General features: G+C 36.4%; 1 pseudogene; it reads right to left on the bottom strand.

Annotated features, from left to right (window-relative positions):
• Positions 1-23,221: 23,221 nt before the first annotated feature.
• LOC126929278 (cyclin-dependent kinase 2-associated protein 2-like) lies at positions 23,222-23,986 on the bottom strand (annotated as a pseudogene).

Below are 23,986 nucleotides of genomic sequence, written 5' to 3'. Positions count from 1 at the left end.
TCCTTAGTTTAATTAGATCCCATTTGTCAATTATGGCTTTTGTTGCTGTTGCTTTTGGTGTTTTAGACATGAAGTCCTTGCCCATGTCTATGTCCTGAATGGTATTCCCTAGGTTTTCTTCTGGGGTTTTTATGGTATTAGGTCTAACATTTAAGTCTCTAATCCATCTTGAATTAATTTTCATATAAGGAGTAAGGAAGGGATCCAGTTTCAGCTTTCTACTTATGGCTAGCCAATTTTCCCAGCACCATATATTAAATAGGGAATCCTTTCCCCATTTCTTGTTTTTGTCCGGTTTGTCAAAGATCAGATGGCTGTAGATGTGTGGTATTATTTCTGAGGGCTCTGTTGTGTTCCATTGGTCTATATCTCTGTTCTGGTACCAGTACCATGCTGTTTTGGTTACTGTAGCCTTGTAGTACAGTTTGAAGTCAGGTAGCGTGATGCCTCCAGCTTTGTTCTTTTGACTTAGGATTGTCTTGGCAATGCAGGGTCTTTTTTGGTTCCAGATGAACTTTAAAGCAGTTTTTTCCAATTCTGTGAAGAAAGTCATTGGTAGCTTAATGGGAATGGCATTGAATCTATAGATTATCTTGGGCAGTATGGCCATTTTCACAATATTGATTCTTCCTATCCATGAGCATGGAATGTTCTTCCATTTGTTTGTGTCCTCTTTTATTTCACCGAGCAGTGGTTCTTGTAGTTCTTTCTTTTCCTAACTGAATACCCTTGATTTCTTTCTCTTGCCTGATTGCCCTAGCTGGAACTTCCAACACTATGTTGAATAGGAGTGGTGAGACAGGGCATCCCTGTCTTGTGCCAGTTTTCAAAGGGAATGCTTCCAGTTTTTGCTCATTCAGTATGATATTGGCTGTGGGTTTGTCATAAATAGCTCTTACTATTTTTAGTTACATTCCATCAATATCGAATTTATTGAGAGTTTTAGTATGAAGGGCTGTTGAATTTTGTCAATGGCCTTTTCTGCATCTATTGAGATAGTCATGAGGTTTTTGTCTTTGGTTCTGTTTATATGCTGGATTACATTTATTGATTTGCCTATGTTGAACCAGCCTTGCATCCCAGGGATGAAGCCCACTTGATCATGGTGGATAAGCTTTTTGATGTGCTGCTGGATTCAGTTTGCCAGTATTTTATTGAGGATTTTTGCATCGATGTTCATCAGGGATATTGGTCTAAAATTCTCTTTTGTTGTTGTGTCTCTGCCAGGCTTTGGTATCAGGATGATGTTGGCCTCATAAAATGAGTTAGGGAGGATTCCCACAAATTGTTTAATGTTCAAAAAAATGGAAATTACAGGACTAAGAAAATTAAAGTGGATGAAGTGTGACATAAAAGACAAAAACAACCTGCTCTCATAATCTGTCCATATCTTACCATGTGCTTCTAACGTCTTGTTCCATCATGAATTCCTGGGTCAACTAAGCCTTGGATTTGGTGTCTGCCCAAACTGTAATCCGATTTATTAATTTTCCTGGCTGGCCTCAATGTTTGGCTGGAAATCAAGCTCTCTTCCTACTGTTGTGCATCCATTTCTCTGCTTCTAATGCCAGGCTCCATTTAATATTTATTATATTCAGGAAGTCCAAATGGAGGCAATATAGCAAAGTGTTCAGGAACAGAAGCTCTGATTCAAATACAATTTTTACCACTTTCTGAAATAGAGACCTTAAACTGGATGGAGTCTTCTTGTGACTTACATTCCTTTCTGTAACATGATGATAGTAGGATAATGTGAGGGGCAAAAAGAAGTAACATATGTACAATACTTAGAGCAATAGCTACACATAACAAGTACTCCCAAAAAGGTCATCTTTATTATGCTCAAGTATTTCATTGACTATCTTGCTCTCATATTTTGGAGTTTTCTTATTCTTGTCTGTGTGACTGCTTGCTTGATTTATATTTTACTTCCTGATTTGACTTCTAGTTCCTGATCTTTCTTCTTGGCCATCATCTTCTGTTTTACTCTCTGTTCTGCTTTTTGTTCTCATGTTGTATATATTATTGATTCATCCATTTATTCAACAAATGTCTATGGGGTGCCAACTATGTTCTACTCTAGTTATGGCAGTGAATAAAGCAGACAAAAATATCTGCTCTCACAAAACTTAAATTCTATGAACGCATAGAACTGCCCTCATAGAGCTTAAATTTTAGTGGACACTCCATCCATATCTGGAATCATGAAAAAGACTCTTGATTTCTTCATGGTTACAGATCTGATTTTCTTAGCTAAATTTTAAATTCCATGTATCGGTTGGCTGTTCTCACTGTGCCTTCTAGTCCTGTCTGGTATAAATAAATGACAACAGTTGACCAAGTCTTACCATTGGTTCCAATTCCATAAGTTGCAAACATCAGTGCACAGAAATTAAAACTGGGGCAATGCTGGGTGACCATTTCTCTGATTCTTGAGAGATGTTTATTCAATATTTCACTAGGGTTGAAGCAGATAAAAAGTACTAGAGGTAGCAGACTGCATGAAAAGTCCAAGAAATATTCAGGGGGAAGTTTACCCTGGGATTCTAAACGCTGTGATTTACTTAGATCAAAAGGAGAACTTTTCTGGGCATGCCATTGGTCACAGGGTATTTGGAAATTTCCGCATCATTTGTAGATGTCCTAGAGATATTCTTACACTTCTGACATTGTATTTTTATGTCATTGTTGTCCAGGATCCCAGTAAAAAATCCCATTCTGACAAGCGTTTTGTAATTTTATTTTTGGTGATTATATAAAATACAAAAACAAGCTGGATAGAGTATATGTCTGATAAAATACACCAATTCTTGCAAAAATTATGTTTTATTAAGCATCACTTCAACTTGCAGAAAGTAAAAATCCTTTGCTATTATACAGCTATCTAAAAGTTAATTTTCTTTTCCTACCTTGGGTTTTATGTATTTCAATGTTTCAATTTTGAAAAACAACCATAGGTAAATTACACAACTGGCTTTAGAAATGAATAATCATGCATTTTCTACATCAGAGAAATGGGGCCTTAAACATATCTTTGAAGCAAATAGAAGATACTCACTTCGCTACTGATTAATGCTAGATGCCTTTTCAGTACACAAGGGAAGGATTAACAATATGTAGGAACATGTAAATGGGGAAAATCAGTCACTGGTGCCAAAGGCACCATAATGATTGCCTTCCTATGGAACAATAATCCCAGTGTTCATCAAATAGAGAACGGGGTTCCTCTTTGAAATATGAAAATCAAGTTTTGTAGCAGTTAAGGGGTATTTTGTGAGAAAACTTCGAGTTGATGGAAGAACAGCAATGCATGCTCCTGTCATTTGTATCAGAACATTTGTGCTTCAATATAAAGATACTGAACATAGAAACCTACCAAGTGAAACTTCCAAATTCTGAACAGGAAATAGTAGAGTCAGACAATGTTGAGCACTTTTTAGTTGCTTCTGATGTGGACATTATGTGTATTTTCTCTTAAATTTCTTTAACTTTTTGATTAGCTATGTTAGCTTATATGTGGAAATTGTTTTCCAAGTGAATGAAAAGGCTCAAAATCAGTGACTTAATTATACTATATTATCTAATTAAGGTGAAGTACTTTGCAATCCACACATTTGAAATTTATGTACAACAAGAATTAGACTAACGTTCCTCCCTAGTTCCAAGTAGTTCAACAATGAATTTTATTATTTCTTCATGCAGCAAATTAATGCACTACTGGAAAGGTTTAGTCATGTTAGGGTGCATGTCAGTCAGATGACTGTTTAAGATACGACATGTGAATCTCTTGCTCTGTCAATTACATAAATTGTTTTTTAAATTATGCTGTAGATCTGCAAACTATCTTGCAAAAAAACAGTAAAAACACTTACTAAGCACCAGAGGCCACAAACTATGGATTATGCAACTTAGCCTTTAGTAAAAGCAGACACACAAAGGTAGTACATCCAATGCTGTTTTCTGTCTCATATAGAAAACCATATGAATTTAATCTATTTTGGATATTCCTGTGAAATTTGAGGAACCTGTGTTACATATATACCTATAAATCTATCTTTGAAATGGGAGTCTCAATATTTCATTGCAAGGACATGTGAAATCCTAGAATCTTGGTCTATCTAGCGTCTGAACTTAGGCTAATTCTAGAAATTTTTAGAAGTATTCCATCTAGGCTACCATTGGATGCACAGTCTTGGCACAACTGAAAATGACAAATGCAACATGTAAGAGTGTTTCAAGAACCATCTTTGTTTAGTTAGCGCTCCTGTAGGTCCTATATTTCTAAGCACCACAATTTTAAACTTTTAACTAATAATATAGAAATGCAATTTTTCTTAACACAGAGTGGCCCTTTCATTATTTTGCTAAGTGGTTAAAGCAAAGTGATGGAAGTATTCCTCAGGGTAGTGAACTTTCTGTTTCTTAGTGAAAGATTGACTGGATACAGGCTGCTGACAATGAAGTATAAGAGACTGGCTTCATTCAAAAACAGCAGCTGTAGCCAATAAAGTAGTTTAAAATAGAATAAAACTACTATGTCTACCTTTTCATTGCCTTTGATTTGTCTCAATAAAATTCGCATTTAAACATAGTAGGATTATCTTGCTTTGCTATGCTTCATATAAAAAACACTGTTCTCATACAAAGAAAGTTTAATTTCTTTTCCAACATTTATTTTCATTATACTTTACTACCACTATGTATGTTGGCACTTTGTATAAACATTCATTAGCTATGGTACAAAAAAGTATGTGTGTGGTCAATCTAAATAAAAGGTAAATATTTGTTTCAATAATGCTATTTGCATTTTCATTAAATATTTGTCTTTCATATACAGCAACCAGATGTAACCTAGGGTTAGTCTCTTTCCAGTATGCAGAATTTAATTAGACTGTTGCCTTAAAATCTTATTGTCTGTAAAAAGCAATGTACCTTCCAAATTTAAAATATTTAGATTCCATTATCTAGTTTGTTGATTTATATGTGACATAATTCTGCTATTAGAGCCATGTCAAAGTAACCATATGGAGGAGTCATCATATTATTTATGTTAAAGAAAATCAGTCTTTAAAGTGAAGCTATTTAGCCTTCTCTAATAAAGCAAATATTCACTTCTTAGATATAAAAATTGTATGAAAGGAGTAGTAAGTGTTCATAATAGTATAATACTCATCTATTAGAACATAGCCAATGAATGTATAATAATGACAAAGCAGACCAGTACTGACAGGTTTTACAAGATCAAACTGTGTAACTGTAGAATAACTGACGGAAGAAAAAATATTCAGTTCACTTGGTTATGTATTAGCATTATTTAAATTGTATTATTTAATCTTCATTTAAATTTTAAAAATTGTATCAGGGAAGTCACTTTTCTATAAGTTACCTAAACATATTTTACCGTATTATGAATGTTAAACTGATTCTAAATCCACTAGGATAAAATAAAGACATGTAAATTACATACAGCAAATATAAGTTTTGGAGTAACTTATGAATTTATGTTGTATTTTCAGGTATTAATTGATGCTTTCACTGCAGGAGAAGGGGAGAGATGAAAGGGTATGAAAAGAATGAGTTATTAAGTTTGGCTCTACATGACTGAAATTCACTAAAGGTAATTGACAACTTCTTTGTCATGCCCAGCCTGGATCTCAAATCAGTTAGTGTAAATCGTCCCATGTGGTGAAGTTTATCTATTTATAACACACTTAAATCTGGGAAATCCACAGCTACACAGCATTAACAGCAGGTCAACAGAGAAGTACATCTGAAATTCAAAATAAACAGAAAAAGACCAGTCAATCTTAGGCTTGTTAAGTACATTTTTATTGAGTGTATTTTCTTCCTTCAGCATGAATCAAAAGGACAAAAACTGGTCCTGTGGCTTTTACTCTTTCATTATCCCAGACAAGAAAGAAAGGATAGTATAGAAAACGAAAACAGGAACATAAAATAGCTATTTCTGCAAAAATGATCACTTTCCTCATAGCTTCATAATTTACTCCAGGTCCATAAGGGCCTCAGTTCCTGTGATCACAATGATGGATGACTCCACTTCAGCTACAACAGGCAAAGATGCTGCAAAATATCACTCTGCAGGATACACAATAGAACCAACGAACCAGCAGGACTGAATGACAAGCAGGGGTGCCAAGGGGAATTCTCTTCAGTGGAAGAGTAGATAGTCATTCTCTGGAATTATTGAAAATGCAGCTTGTAAATATTGCTCCCATTGTGGACACATGCATGTGCAACTTGACAGAAATGGGCAATGCTGGCACAGAAGAATGCAAAAATATTTTCCACTTCAGTGCCTGTATTTCTCACATGGCCATATTTTGCATTAAACACAGCTCTAGCTCGATGCCCAGTGGATTGTTGAGAATGTAAGTATACATATTTATATAGCTGGGACTACAGGTGCACACTACCATGCCCGGCTAATTTTTGTATTTTCAGTAGAGACAGGGTTTCATCATGTTGGCCAGGCTGGTCTTGATCTCCTGACCTCAGGTGATCTGCCAGCTTTGGCCTCCCAAAGTGCTGGGATTACAGGCATGAGCAACTTCACCCAGCCTATAGTATGACATTTCTAAATAGCTACTCTGAGAATATGAACCATTCTCCGGAACAAAATTGATTTTATTTCCATGAATATACATTTTATTTATCTTTGAAGAAAGTCCTATAATGTACACAAGGGATATATTTAGCCCATAATGAATATTCATGAGAATGCAGGTTATTAATAAACTTACAGTTGTTTGCTTTATACTTCTGAATTATTTTTATATACACTTTTCAAAATATAAGCACTTTTTAAAGGCATTTTTCTACTTTGAATTAGGAAAAATGTTTTAAGATAAAATTATTTTTATCAATTTAGTATCAATTAAAAATAAATATATCAAATAGGATACATATACATCACCTTCCCAAGCCCCTGATACAGCAGGCATTTAAAAAGTGGAAAAAAAAGTTGTTGTAAAATAAAAATATACATGGATATTACATTATTGTATCATTATTATTAATTTTATCCGTTCAGGAAGGGCCAAAATATTATATGAACATCTTCACAGAGACTCACAAATGCTTTTCACTCCAGCTGCAAAGAGTCAAAGTTTTAAAGGAAACTTGTTTTATGTGGTATTTTAATTTAGTTTAACATATTTGATATTTTTTAATTAATTACACATTTTAAAAATTCAAATTACCTAGGGGCTATGACATATACAAAACTGTGGGAAAATAACATTTATGTTTTTCTTTCCTTGAGAGCATAGGTCTTCCTTCCTCCCACATTTTATTATACATCACATATACACATGTAAATATATATATCAATGTATAGCATCTACTTGAGTATTGAACATGAGATGGTACTGAGATTTAGCAGGGTCAGAACAACATTAGAAGCAAAATCAGAAATGATCAGGATAACACTTAAGTCATATCTGTTTAACTTTATTCCCATATTCTTGCCATTCAAAATGTTGGACAGGTGAATGGTTGAGTAAACTGTGGTATATCCATATGATGAAATACTACCCAGAAATAAAGAATATACTTTTGACACATGCAATCACTTGCATAGATCGGAAGGGCATTGTGCTTAGTGAAAAAAGCCAATATCAAAAGGACACATAGTATATTACTTCATGTATATAACTTTAATAAAATATCATACATATAGAAAACAGATTAGTTATTTCCAGAGGTTAGTGATTGTAGAGGAATGTGAGATGAATATGACTATAAAATGTGAGGAAGACACTTTTAGTGATGGAAGAGTTCTGTAACTCAATTGTAATAATGGTCACATTAATCAACACATGATAAAATTGACATAGACCTATGTATTCACATTGTACCAATGTCAATGCCTGGTCTTGATATTGTACTACATTATACAAGATGTAACTCTTGGAAGAAACTGTGTAGAATGGTCCATGAGACCTTTGTATTTGAAACTTCCTATGGATCTGTGATCTTTTCAAAATCAAAAGCTAAAAAATGCTAAGTGTTCGATAAATAAAATAGTAACTACCTTTCATCCAATTCTTACCGTATAAAAATGCTTCACATACATTAACTCATACAATTCAATCTATAGCAGGATCATATTGATGCCATTATTATTCCTAATTTACTGCCTAGTAGCTTGTTCAAGCTCACATAGTTAATAGGAGGAAGGATTATGATTTTAATCCAATAACCAGCTCCAGAGGATGTGCTCCCAATCGACACATCACAGCGTTTCTCAAAAATAATTCCGGATGGAAGGAAAGAAGGGAGAGAAGGAAGGAGGGAGGGAGGGAGGGAGATACAATAGCCTGTATATTTACTCAAAGTGAAGACATCATAAAACCCTTTTAACAAACACAGCCTGAGTTTTCAAATTCCCTCTCCATTCAACTTCCTTGACTATAGAGTCCTAATCAGGGTTAAGGGAAGGAGAAATCAAACTAAAGATCATAATGCTGCATGTATGTGGCATTGCATTGCTGGAGTTCTCTGAGTAAACCTTTCTGGAGATGGACATTTTGCACTCTGTTGGAAAAGTTATCTTAGTTATAATGTTTCTGAAGATGCATTTGCCATAATGAAAGTAAGCGGTCACATACAATTTGATAGACACCAGCACAACTGACAGGAAAAACTTGGTGAAGTTGAAGGAACTGCCTTTGTTGTATCTAATATTCTGTCACCCCAGATCTATCTTCTTAAATCTCCACATTACTTAGCCTAACCCCATTTTTTTCTATTTTCTAGAAGAACCCACCACATTGATCAGGTGGATTTATTCACATTTTTCCCAAAAATGCTAGGTACATTCCTTCCTAAATCCATCAGTGAGTTATAGTCCGTGTTCCCCATGGATGAACTATGTTCACCAGTTATGACTCTTAGGGGGAACTTCACAAAAGATCGTCAGTGGCATCTATTGGTACCTGTTGGACATTACCTAAAAATTTAGCAACCAACAGATGCTATTCTTATACCTGTTGGTCATGCCCAGGTAGTTACATGTAAAATAATTACACAGAGTTTGAAAATTTCAAGATGTTTGCCCACCTGTATAGTGCCCTTCACTCTCCTCTCCAGCTCTCCAAATATTATCTATAATTCAAAGACCAGTTCAGTCCTACAGGCATATTCCCAGAATAACTTCCCTGAAAATATTGCTTAAATTAATGAAGAACATCTATGGGCAATGCATCTTCAGTAAGATCTAGTGGAAAAAAAGAAACGAAGAAATTTCAATACAATGTGATGAAGATTTTAAATTATTTCTCTCTTGCGAATTTCCATTGCTTGTTTGAACATTCAGGAGAATAGTACTCCTTTCCCATTAAATGTATAAATAAATGTAAGAATGAAGGTTGGCCCTCCCTCCAAATTCATTAAACATTAAATTTTTTAAAGTAAAAGATATGAGGGCTGTAAAAAAATTAAAATTTGTAATTACTTCCAATATAGAAAATAATTGAAATAGATAAAAACACAACCAAATAGAAATGGATATTGCTGAAAATCACCTTTTTTTTTTTTTTTTTTTTTTTTTTTTTTTTGAGACAGAGTCTCGCTCTGTGGCCCAGGCTGGAGTGCAGTGGCGCGATCTCCACTCACTGCAAGCTCCGCCTCCCGGGTTCACGACATTCTCCTGCCTCAGCCTCCCGAGTAGCTGGGACCACAGGCGCCGCCACCTCGCCCGGCTAGTTTTTTGTATTTTTAGTAGAGACGGGGTTTCACCGTGTTCGCCAGGATGTTCTCGATCTCCTGACCCTGTGATCCGCCCGTCTCGGCCTCCCCAAGTGCTGGGATTACAGGCGTGATCCACCGCGCCCAGCCTAAAAATCACCTTCTTAATTAAATTAGTATCAAAAGTGAAATTACTGTTCTATCCATATTGGTGACATTACTTCTTAAATTATTCAAATGAAAATATATTCTACGGCCGGGCGCGGTGGCTCACGCCTGTAATCCCAGCACTTTGGGAGGCCGAGGCGGGCGGATCACAGGGTCAGGAGATCGAGAACATCCTGGCGAACACGGTGAAACCCCGTCTCTACTAAAACTGCAAAAAAATTAGCCGGGGGTGATGGCGGCGCCTGTAGCCCCTGCTACTCGGGAGGCTGAGGCAGGAGAATGGTGTGAACCCGGGAAAGTGGAGGTTGCAGTGAGCCGATATCGCGCCACTGCACTCCAGCCTGGGTGACAGAGCCAGACTTTGTCTCAAAAAAAATAAAAATAAAAATAAAAAGAACATATATTCTACCTGTGAGTTCAGGAAAAATTGACCATAAAGGAATGGTATCATACACAAACAAATATAGCTCACAGTTTTCGCCTAGCAATGAAGTGTTTACAGAACAAGTTACAGATTATTCTGCAATACGAAACAATTCTAAAGTGTTTTTAATCTTAAAATTCAAATTTGAAGTGAAATGATGTTCTTATTTCAGCAATGAATACAGAAGTGAAATGACTTGATTTTTCTGACGACTGTATTTTTCAGTGTTCATCTGGGTTTAATACTTTAAAGATTCCCTTTTATTCCTTAACTAATATTCTGTTTGTGAATGTAAACACCTTTTTCAGTTCCACTTACTCTGCAGAAGGACCCTTCCACATCAAGGATTAACACAATATGCATCATGGGTTCAAAAAGTTCAATTTGCAGCTCTCCTTAGCAAATCATGAGAACCATCTGGACTGACTGATGTGGAGATTGAAAGTAACTGATCCTGCAATTGAGAAGCTTTTTGAAACATGAAATTAAACAAGATGATATTAAGCATTCTGAAGTTCATCAGAGTGGCACATCAAATGTGTTACTAGCTGTTCATTTTCCTTCGTATTTTTATGAAGACCCTTGACTAGCAGAATGGAACAGAAACAGAAGGTAAAATAGCGAGGTATTGATGCAGTGATCAAAGACACACAGCTGGTTTACTTTGTTATAATAAGCATTTTATGTGGTACATAAAGACTTTGATCCCTTGATAAATGTCATTTGTAGGTGAGCAATTATTAATAGGATTGTAAGACTTAATATGCAAGGATAACCATTAATACAAGTAGACTCTTGTAAAGTGAATTAGCAATCATTTTACTTATGAATAAACACATACTATTTCAGGTCATTTTCTTATTGTTTCTTGAAAAAAGTCTTTTATAAGTCCAGTTAAATGTTATCTAATTTTCGCATCATATTTCATGGTTAACAAGGCTTATTTTCTTTCTTTACTGATTTTAAAAGCTAAATTTCACTGGGGATATATCTTTTGTTTAAGGCTGGGTAACTGATAACCTAAGCCAAGACCCACAGTTTGTTATTTTCTTTATTTCCAGCACACAATATTTTTTCCATCATGGTATATAACATCTTGCTAAAGAAGCAATGTTTTTTTAGCAATGAAAAGCATGAACATTGGTTTACTAGAAAGATTTTTATTGTTCCATATTATTTACAACTATTTGCTTATTTCCATGTATAAAATGGCATTGATTCAATAGACTTCTTCCACATTTGCATGATATTCAGCTATACCACTAACTCAGGCACTATCCATATGACTCCAGAATTAAAGCAATATCTGACAAGAGGGTCCAGTGTGACCTCCCAACTGAATTAGAAGATAGGCATTTTGTGATTTGAGGAAGACATCCTGTGAATTTACAAATGTCCAGGAAGTGATACAAAAGAAAAACAAAAGACTTTAGTCTAGTTAAAAGTAGTGCTACTATTTCTTGAAATACAGAAAGCTGTAATAAGTATCATTCCGAAATCTGGGGATAAGGTACAGAAAATGGCATCTCCCAATATAATCTTGGACATATTTGTCATTAAGGAGCACAATGAAATATGACAAATTGTACAGCAACTTTTAAAAATTGCTAATAACACCTTCCTTTCTTGTTCAGATGATGCTCTGAGACATTGCCATTTATTTTGACTGCCTCTTTTTAAACAAACTTCCACTTAGGAACTTTAAAACCACCTATAAACCAATAGTCACAAAATAAGTGGGGAACTCAGTGTCTAAGCATTGTTGTTCTGCCAGACACAGTACTGTGCACTTACATAAATGCTATGATTTGAGCATGACAATAATGAAATAGGAATTGTACTTTTATTCCATTTTTACAGGTGAAAGAAATTGAGATCTATAAAATAAATCAAATAATATGTTCAAATTCATAAGGGTTTTGATTTTAGAACTTTTAGATTTTTTGTTTAATACCTATTATTTTTAAATAATTCGACTCAACTCAGAAGTTAAAAAATACTAAAAGGAATGACCGTGTTATTTTCAGCCAGCTTTTCCCAATGATTACATCTAACTTAACCTAGTACATTGCCAAAGTCAGGAAATTGACATTGTTTCTATACCATTAACTCAGGTTCAGACCCTATTCATATTTTGAAGGATTTTACATGTACTCTTGTGTAGGTGTGTGTGAGTGCATGTGTGATGTGTGTATAGATCTATGAAGTGTGGATTTATGTAACCATTACCGTAATCTGGATGCAGAACAGCTCTATCACCACAAAGAAAGTGTAACATGTTTTCAGGTTATCCCGCACTAATCACATCTTCCAACCAACCCTAACCCTTGGCAGCCACTGATCTGTTCTCCATCACTAGGATTATGCTATGTAATTCAGGTATTTTTGAAGCCAAAACTCATGAGGTTGCAAAATAAATAATAATGTTTTATAAAATGTTATTTTCAGTCTTTATAAATGGCACACTGTAGCACATATTCCAATGTGCTATACATGTGTAGGTGGCAAAGTTTGAACATGGATCTAAGTGCCTGAATGTAAAAAATATTGTACACTTTTATCACAACATCCCCATTTGTAATCTTTTCCCCCAAAAGCTAGTAGTAGTGATGTTTGCTTTCTCTTCTTTAAACTATCAGAATTATAGTCATTACTAATTGAAAGTGTGTTTGAATAATGCCTGATTGCACTTACATAAGGTATCTAAAATAGTTAAACTCCTAGAAACAGAGTAGAATACTGGTTGCCAGGGACTGGAAGGAGGGGAAATGGGGGTTGCTATTCAATGGGTATAAAATTCAGTTATAACAGATGAATAAGTTCTGGAGGTATGCTGTCAACAGAGCACCTATAGTTAACAAGATTGTATTGTGCAGTTAAAAATTTATTAAGAGGATATGTCTCATGTTAAACATACCTATTTAATTAACAGAAAAAAGCATGGAATATTTTATGCATAAAAATTACATATATGCCTGAATTTCACATTTCGTTTCACAAATTGAACTGGTGCTGAAAAGGTATTTTTATATTGAAAAACATCTAGCTGAAGGAGAAGTTACAAATGAGGGATCATTCATAAATAAAATATCATCCTAGGGACTGCTGCTGTTCTTCTATTTTGAATGCCCTCCACAATTAGTCTTACTAATTACTTTGACTCATTGCAAAATAATGATTTCTCAAGAGACAATAGAGAGTAGAGAATAAGTCCATTCTTGAGAAAATTTGTAGTTAGTCAAAGTAATTTTTCATCCTCTTTTCTTATTTAAACCTCAAGTACTCTCTGAGACTCTCTGCTCTTCTTTTCTAGTGTAAATTATGCCAGCTATCCAGAGAGTCAGGGCTTTCTCTAACCACTCCTCCCTAGAGATGTCAACAGACTTTTACTCAGCTAGACTGTCTAGTTGTCTGTCTTCATATCAAATTCACAAGACCTGTGGACCATTCTCTTAGGCCCTTGCGGGGCAGTGCATAATATATTCCATGCTAATTATCTAATGAAATTCACTAAGTTAATATTTTATTATACCACATAAAATATTCTTAGATCTAACGGTACAAAAATTTCCAATTATGGGCCGGGCACGGTGGCTAGCACCTGTAATCCCAGCACTTTGGGAGGACGAAGTGGGCAGATCATGAGGTCAGGAGATCTAGGCCATCCTGGCTAACACTGTGAAACCTCATCTCAACTAAACATACAAAAAAAGCTGGGAATGGTGGCAGGCACCTGTAGTCCCAGCTACTTGGGAGGCTGAAGCAGGAGAATGGCACAAACCCGGGAGGTGGAGCTTGCAGTGCACCCAGATCAGGCCACTGCACTCCCACCTGGGTGACAGAGCGAGACTCCGTCTCAAAAAAAAAAAAAAAAAAAGAAAGAAAATCCAATTAAGTCACTCCTTTGAATTACATCTAAAGGCTAATTTAAAGAGGGTATCACAAAAATAGAAATGATAGTGACAGAAAATGGTCCCAATCTTCACTGCACTGTTGCTGAGACCACCTTGCCATTCATGATTATAGAATGCCTTTCAGGTAACATAAAAAGAGCCAGTGTTAAAATGGAACCTTACTACACCCATGTGTAACAGGCAGGACCTCTATTATTATTCATAGTTTACAGATGAAGCAGTTAGATTCGGCCCAGGTCACTGGCTTATTAAATGACAGGCTAAGACAGAACCAAGTTTTATTCTCAAATAAGACCATAAAGAAGAGGATTGATCCAAATGAATTATAAACATTTCTTACAGCCCCAGTAACAATAATTGATAAGCTAATGATTTCTTTAATAAAAATCTGATAGGACAAGTAGAATGTAACAGAATCAACATGATCTGTTAATCAGATTTGGGTAGTAGTTGGTAGCTAAATTTTGGATACTCATGGACATAAAGATGACAATATTTATGACTTTAAAGATGACCATTCCACAGTTTCAGAATTTCTACAGAGAAAGAGATGAAGGAGCTTTCTGAAGTGATTGAAACTGTGTGAAGATGAATTATTTGATTGATAAACTGCTATCATTCGAAATTGACTTTGATTTCTGAAAAAAAAAGTCCATAAGGATGAAATATGTATTGAATGGAAATCATATTTTGTTTTTCCATTTTTTACCTAATAAAAAAATCAGAAAAACAGATTTAAAAAAAAAAAAGAAAAGATGACAATAATAGACAATGGAGACTACTAGAGGCAGTAGGGAGGGCAGCCAGGGTTGAAAAACTACAGGGTACTAAGCTTCATACCTGCGTAATGAGATCCATCATACCCCCAAACCTCAGCATGGCACAAAATACCCAGGAAACAAACCTGCCTGCACACCCCCTGTATCTAAAATACAATTTGAACTTAAAAAAAAAAAACTAAAAAATAAATAGAGCATATCATTACTATTTGAGTAGGACATTGTTTTAATTTGGGCTGCCATAACATATTTCCATAGAATAGGTAGTTTAAATGAAAGAAATATACCTTCTCACAAGTCTAGAGGCTAAATGTGTCCAAGATCAAGGTGCTGTCAAGTTGGTGTCTTCTCCAGCCTCTCTCATTGGCTTGTAGAGGGCTATTTTTCCACGCATCTTCACTTCATCTTCCCTCTGTACCTGTTTGTGTTCAAATTTCCATTTTAGCTTAATTTAGCTTTACCTCTTTAAAGATCATGTCACCAAATACTGTCACTGTATTTTAGGTACTGGGAGTTAGGAACTCAGCATATGAATTTTGAGTGAACACATAAGGCAAGGGTGAAATAGAGCGATTATTTAAAAGGCTATTGCATTATCTAAAGGAAAAATGTTTTCTAATTGGACTAGAACACGGGTTATGAGATTCAGTAATTATAAAAGTTATATAAAGAAAGGAATTATACTGCTTATCAATGTTTTTTCATGAACTCCTCCAAACATTTTAGATTCCCTACCGTTTTCCCCCATGCTAACTATAATCCATGCATTAGGTCACCCAACTGGATATTCAAAAGATAGAATTCAATGTTGGTGTGTCTGGTTCCAAAGATCACATTCTGTCCTTCATAGCGTGCTTCCTGGAGGTTGACTTTTATCCTCCTAGAGTTATTTAATAGCAAGTGAATAAATATATGTTAATTAGGAAGCCTTTGATCATAGAGTGATTATATATGTTTTCCTAAAGATTATAATGTATATTTACTTTGCTTTTATATAGAATACATATCAGTAGTAACTAGACTTGAATTGAGGCTTTTTGTACACCAGTTCTTTATTTAGTCTCTATTGTTTATCGGGTTTTATAATAAATACTGGGAGGAATCAGAAGTGACTGTCTTTGCTTTGAGGGAATTTCCCATGATGTTGAGAAGAAAGGTAATATGCACACACAAATATGGTATTTGCCGTGAACCAAATGAGTTAGCAGACAAATCGTGCTAGAGGAGTTCAGATGAAGAAAGCAGACAATCACCCCAGGCTTAGAAAAAGGAAAAAAGGATGAAGCTTCACTTCCAAGAATCTACAAATCCAATTTAAAAAAAGACAAAACCTAATAATACCATGTTACAAAAGTAGACTTCTTTTATTCTAGGTAGGCAAGGGTCTTCTTTTCTGAAGTCCTGTGTGAATCTTAGTCTTACAGTTTTAGGTTTCCAAAGATTGCTATTACATAAAAACACAGAGAGCATCCTGTGTTTTTCCTTCCTAGCAGTCTTCACATTTTCATTTTGTTTGTTTTTTTAACAGCAGCATCAGTTGGTAATTGGCAAGCGTCAGGAAAGCAGGGATGACTTATATCTGTTTTCATTCCATTTTCACTCCTTCAGCACATAGAAAATAGAGTGAGAAAGAAGTCAGTAGATTAGGTTCAAAGGCATAAAATGTGGCAAGAATAGCAATCAGGTAAGACATTTGCGTAAAATGAGATGATTGCAGGGTAGTTTTAAAAGTCATTTCCCTGATGAAAATATGGACTGTTGTGCACACTATTTCATAGACTTTGTGTTTGTTAAAGGTCTTAACCAAAAATTATCAAAGATTTCTCATATTAATAAATGTCAATAACATCATATTAATGGCTCTATAAAGACCTTATTCTGTGATTGTATCATAATTCAACAAGTGCCCTATAGTTGAACACTTAGACTCTTTCTGATTATTTCTTTACAAAAAATGCTATATTATACATTTTTGTATGTACTTTTAAGATATGAAATTGGTAGGGCAAGAGATGTGAATAAATGTAAGGTCTTTGATAAATACTGTCAGAATTCTCTCCATAGAGGATATGATAAAGCATCTTTCCATTTGAAGGAACAAGAATAACTGCTATGTGCTTCTGAGACTTCCAGTACTTTTTTGGTTTTGAGTTTTATTGTTGTTTATTTGGTTTTTTGGAGGTTTTCTGTTTTGTTTTATAAGTAGGTTTCAGTATTACTTAGTGATCAGTCATGGTGGATATTTGAAGAATAATTTCTCTCTTTCGGATTATTCCTCTAACACTACAAGCAAGTATCACTGTGTTCTTTCTCTAAAGGAAAATATAAAGCATAGACAAATTAAATGCTGCTCAAATTCTAAAACTTTGAAAACACAACAATGGAGAAAACAAATAGAAAGTTTGTAGCTACTCAATGACAAGCATTGAGTGAATCCCAGTATGCCTATTTTTGCATAGAATGAAAAAAGACACAGCAGGTTCCTTTGAAACATCAAAGTGAGAAAATTGACTACAGCTTTAACAGCCTTCAAAGAAATTTTGGCAGAATGAAAAAGTATGCATAATTGAGAAAAGTACCCTAATCTGTAGAATAAAATAGGTATAAAAAGAGGCTAAACAAAAATGCTGCTGCCTGTTCTTTCCACAACAATTTTCCACCTGTCCCTGACTGCTGTGTTTAGGGAATCCAAGTTTAGAGCTGAAAAAAATAGGAGGTTGGAGAGTTTAGGACGAAGGCAGTGTAGGGCTGTGTAAATTGCAGAGAACTTGGAGCCGGAAGACTTGAGCGGCATGCAGTTGTGGGTGGGCTATGAAATCGGGGAGCCTGGCTTTAAATCCCAACTCAGACATGTACTAATCCTATGATCCCAGGCAAATACCATATCCCCTCTTTGACTCAGTTTCTACACATTTTTAAATAGAGATAAAAATAGTGCTTTATGGCTGGGCGCAGTGGCTCAAGCCTATAATCCCAGCACTTTGGGGGGCCGAGGTGGGCGGATCACGAGGTCAAGAGATCGAGATCATCCTGGCTAACACGGTGACACCCCATCACTCTCCTAAAACTGCAAAAAATTAGCCGGGCATGGCGGGCGCCTGCATTCCCAGCTACTCGGGAGGCTGAGGCAGGAGAATGGTGTGAACCCGGGAGGCGGAGCTTGCAGTGAGCCGAGATCGCGCCACTACACTCCAGCCTGGGCGACAGAGCGAGACTCCGTCTCAAAAAATACATAAATAAAATAATAAAAACAGTGCCTTACTTTCTCAGTGCCCGACTCATATTATTTATTAAATATTAGCCAGTGTTTTATTATATAACTAGATTGGAACTAGACACGTCACCTTACTTTGTGTCTCAATTTCTTCAACTGTAAAATGAAGTAGTTAGACAATGTGAGCATGTGATATCACAACCAGATGTGAAAGTCTGTGGTCCTGTCAGAACAGCTTAGAGTAGGTTTGGAAATTATTTGAAACCAGCAAAGTGAATATGAAGATAAAGCATTTGAAGCACAGTAGGAGAGAAAAGGAGAGAGGAGAAATAAAAAAAGACACTTTTACAGAAGGATTTTTTATATCTGCATTTATCCTCTGAAACTATAATTATATCAAATATATGATTGATTGCATAGGCAATAAAGTTACTCTAAAATAGTCATTTGTGCACTGCAAGAAGAGTGGCTTTTTCCAACTTCCTTTTGTAAGCCAAAAAGTGAATGAGTCAGATCTCAAGTGATTTAGAGATTTTGCTTTGCAAGGTGGAGGATACTTGCAAAGGGAAAATAGGAGGTTGGAGAGTTTAGGACATAGGCAGTGTAGGGCTGTGTAAATTGCAGAGAACTTGGAGCCGGAAGACTTGAGCGGCATGTAACTGTGGGTGGGCTATGAAATCGCGGAGCCTGGCTTTAAATCCCAACTCAAACATTTACTAATCCTATGATCCCAGGCAAATACCATATCCCCTCTTTGGCTCAGTTTCTACATTTTTAAATAAAGATAAAAATAGTGCCTTACAGCCCGGAAAAAGAAGCACAAGTCACAAGTAGGCGGTGTCCCGTGCTTTTTCTAAAGAGGGCTTCGGGAACTTCAATATTTAAAGGAGAAAGAGCAAGCAGGCAGGAAATTAAAACCAGGGAGGAAAAGAAAGAGAGAGAGTAGGCAAGGAAGCTAATCGCTACATTCTTGCGAGGCTCTGATTAGTTCTCACTGAGTCTGTATGTCACATGTGGCAAAAAAAAAAAAAAAAGGAAAGAGTCAGTTGTGCATTCATCCTCGCTCTCAGTAAATCTACATTTTACGTAAGTTAAAGTAAGCATGTGAAATTACAGCTATCTGTTTGGGAACAAAAGGATGGCAATTTTTGAATGACTCAGGTTCCAAGCTTAATTTTTCTTTGTCATAGTGAGTTTGGGGTCCCGAGATTTTATTTTCCTTTCACACTTTCTCCCAATATAAAGCTTCCTCATAGATGCCTTCTTTTTTCAAACATTTACAACCCTCGTGGTTTTCTCTCCTTTTAAGTACAGAAAAACATAATACTGTGTAATAATCTTATCTGTCTTAAATACAAGACTGCTTAGGATTCACTTAAAATTTAAAAATGGCTCCACATTCCTGGTTTTCAGCTGGATTGTGATTTCCACCACAAATCAGAGCTTTTTAACATTGAGTTTGAGTTTCACAGACCCAGTAAAGTGGAAATATAGACTTTTTCTTAAGACAGTGTTATGACAGTCCAAAGAATCATGGCCAAACTTAATTACCTGTTGTAAACATCATTGCAGTTTTTTACTGAACTATCAGACACTTTCCAGGGCTTATCACAACGTATACTCTAAGTAAATATTATGGGTCCAGGCACACTGGCCCAGGCCTATAATCCCAATGCTTCGAAAGGCCAAAGCAGGAGGATTGCTTGAGGCCAAGAGTTTGAGACCTGCCTGGCCAACATACCACAACCCCATCTCCAAAAAAAAATTTTTTTTTTTTAAATTAGCGAAGCATGGTGGCAGGTGCCTGTAGATCTAGCTACTTGGGTGGCTGAGATGGGAGGATCACCTGAGCCCAGGAGTAAGGTTACAGGGAACTATGTTCACACCACTGCACTCCAGCCTGGGTGACAGAGTGACACCCTGATTCTAAAAATAAAAAATAAATTAAAAACGCATAAATACGTAAATAAGTATTATGGAATCAGCAAATAAATACATTGAATAAATGATTGAGTAAAATTACTTGGTAATGAGGCCTTTCTTGTCTATCCTTACACAAAATAAATCCCCAGGCCCCCACATCCCCCTTACTATTCATGTTTTCCTCCATACCATTCATAGTCATGTTGTACTACATATGTATTTGTTTATGGTCTTTCTCTTGCTGCTAGAATGTAAACTCCATGATAGAAGAGACGTTGTTGGTGTTTTCCTTTGTATTTTTTTCACTGCTTAATTCCCACTGCTTACAGTAAACACACAATAAATATTTACTATATGGATATTTAAGCAAGTCACTTCCCTTGATTTCTTCAAATTATTTATGTCACTTTGAAAGTAAAATCTCTCTTCTATACATCATTTTTCCTTCAATCTTCACTTTTAATATCTGTCACCGGCAAACTTAACAAGTCTGCTCTTTGTCCAGGTCAACAATGAGAATTTTTAAGCACTTTATTCAATAAGTACTGAGTGCTCCTCCATAATGGACACTCTACTATACATTTCTGCCTTACTTGTGGAATGTATTCAATGTAATTACGCCACACACATAGACGTCCAGATCCTTGTGTCAAACTTACTTTCCTTGGCTTTGTGGGAGAACATGTACTTTTATGAAGCTCAGTTTAAGGCAAATGTTTCATGAAAATACAAAACTGATGGATATATGTATGCAGGGGTCCTTCTTATACGTCTTTTATAAACAATGAGGTTGTATTTCTCCTTTAGTATTTAATGTGTTTCATCAGATAATGCCCTACAAGTTTTATCAAAGCTTTCTGTCCACGTTTTTTTTTTTTTTTTTTTTTTTGAGACGGAGTCTTGTTCTGTAGCCGGGCTGGAGTACAGTGGCCGGATCTCAGCTCACTGCAAGCACCGCCTCCGGGGTTTATGCCATTCTCCTGCCTCAGCCTCCGGAGTAGCTGGGACTACAGGCGCCCGCCACCTCGCCCGGCTAGTTTTTTGTATTTTTTTAGTAGAGATGGGGTTTCACGGTGTTAGCCAGGATGGTCTCGATCTCCTGACCTCGTGATCCACCCGTCTCGGCCTCCCAAAGTGCTGGGATTACAGGCTTGAGCCACCGCGCCCGGCCCTGTCCACGTTTTGAGGTTGTATGAGAGTGAAAAAAACTGCAGTCTGCTGCTTCACTAATAAAACTAGGACAAAGGCCATTTAAACTTAAATATGTGAAAAACTTGCTTTTATTTCAAGCATTTTAAATGTCTAAATTTGGACTGGAGTAAAGACATGTCATAGAAAAACAGAAATATTTGTACTTGTTTATTTTTCAATCTTGATAACTTTTAATAGTTTACAGCCACAGTGGCAGCTTTTACATGTGTACATGTGTTTAAATATAGTTTCATACCATAAATAGCCATGTGGCAAAATACCCGCCTCTAGGCAAAAAAAAAAAAACAAAAAAACAAAAAAAACCTTTGCCATTACATAAACACCTTTAAGTAATACTGAAAATAGATGTGAGGTAACTTTTTATCTAAAGTGACTGTAGCCAACATTAAGACATATTCACTGTAACAATTCAAGTTTTAAAATCCTTGTTTTATAACTCTAAAATGTGCCTTTTTTAAAAAACACATCTTTACATTTATTGCTATTGTACATTTATTTGGCAGGAAACAGGGATGTTTGATGTCTTGCAATGATAAAATTATCCTATTCAATAGAATATTACCTCACATTCTGCATGACTTTTGAACATTCTATAAGACAATTACATAAGAGAAAAACCAATTTGTAGATATCTGAGTGAGTACAACCATTTAATAAATGTGAATAAAAACATTTCCGAACATTTTAATATACACTGCATTTTCTGATAGTAAGATTTTAGGTTAAAATAAGATCACAATTTAAAAAGTTTACCATTTTGAAAAAAATCATATCACTGTTTGCAATGCCATTTTCATACTTGAGATGCTAGTCCAACATATTGCTTATCCATTTGCTTTTGTTTGATTTTATTGTTATTAGATTCATGATAATGCTAAAATACACACACGCACACACACAATTACTTCGGTATTTTTTTTTTTATTAAAAGCCCAAAGAAAAGTGGTGACAATGTTCAGTTGAAATTTTGAAATTGGGTTTTATAATTCTGCCCACGTAGCAAAAGTTGAAATGGTCGATGAAGATGTAGTTTTTGAAATAATGCAGCAAGTAGTAAAATCAACAAAACCAAGTGAAAATTATACAAGGAAACACAATAATAAGTTAACAAAGGAATTATATATAATACACTTTTTCTTCGTGTTGACAAGACATGATTAAATCCTTTTTAATATTTCCCATCTCATAAATAAATAAGCTTGCTTGTTAATACTTTGTCTAACTCTAATTTTTATTCTGTTACCAATGTCAGTAATACTTTATTTTTCATTATTTCTCTTATAAAGTGACTTCTGAACTTCCTAGTTTGTTTAAACTATCACAAGGTCAGAAAACCAAACACAGCATGTTCTCACTCATAGGTGGAAATTAAACAATGAGAACACTTGGACACAGGGCAGGGAACATGATACACCATACACCACAGCCTGTCATGGGGTGGGGGGCCGGGAGGAGGGATAGCCTTGGGAGAAATACTTAATGTAAATGATGAGTTAATGGGTGCAGCAAACCAACAGGGCACATGTAAACATATGTAACAAACCTGCACGTTGTGCACATGTACCCTAGAACTTAAAGTATAATAAAAATAAATACATAAATAAAATTAAATTAAAAGGTAAATGCAAACATATTAATCATAAGTAAATGAAATATCTGATGATCTCATTATGTCTGGTAGTAATGTCATCTCTGAGTACTTCAATATTCATCTATATATTCCTTTGCTAAATTTCCCTTTATTTCTCTTTTATATTAAACTTTTTTTTAGAGAGCGCAACTCCAAATCATCTTTTATTAATGTAGAAAGGTCATATTTAGCAAAAGACACAAGGCAGGGAAGTGTCAGACCTGAGGCCTGAGCCCGTGCTGAGGGAGAAGGAGGCTCGGGGCACGTGGGAGAAGTGCTGGGAAGGGCTGAGTGGTGGGGGCCGCAGAAAGTTCCAGTGGGCAACACTGTGGGCAGGTCATGGGTGGGACTCACGGGGACCTCGCTGCTAACTCTTGTTGCGTTGGCAGAGTGGGGTGGGGGGAAGGGAGGATCGTTAGTGCTGCCACCTGGAGTGAGAGCCGCCCCTTGGTTCCTGAGGGCACCATCAAGGGACACAGGACAGGAAGCCCAGGATGGTTAGTGCAGCTAGGGATGAGGGCCAGGGAGAAGCAGGTGCTCTGGAGTGGCCGGGAAAAGTCCAGACACGGAGGCTTAGGAGCTTCCTGTTAAGTGGGTGGGTTCCGCCCTGTCTCTGCCAGGCACTCTGACTAGGGATGGATGATCTCTCTCTTCAGGTGCTCCGTGGTGCTCTTGCTGCCAGCAAAGGTGGTCCGGATCCCTTTGCCCATCTCCCCTGTGACCGACAGCAGTTCCGTGTGGGTGCTCTGGCAGCCCTGGGCGCCAGGTGGTGTCATGGCCTGCATGCAGCCGATGGAGGCGGTCCAAGGTCGTTAAATAGCGGTTTGAAAGGGACAGCAGCTTCTGGCACCGAGCCCGATGGCGACGGGACGCTTCCTGTAGGGACCGGGGTGCCCAGCCCAGGGGTGCTGGAGCCGGGGGTGCTGCTGGGGGCAGGTGTGATGGGTTTGTAGGACATCCTCAACTCCTGGGTGCTGGGGATGCCAGCAGGCCGCTCCTCAGGGGTTGGCTGCC

Source organism: Macaca thibetana, chromosome 10, assembly GCF_024542745.1.
Source record: "Macaca thibetana thibetana isolate TM-01 chromosome 10, ASM2454274v1, whole genome shotgun sequence".
In the NCBI taxonomy this organism is placed as follows: Eukaryota; Metazoa; Chordata; class Mammalia; order Primates; family Cercopithecidae; genus Macaca; species Macaca thibetana.
This window is presented reverse-complemented; position numbering and strand designations above follow the sequence as displayed.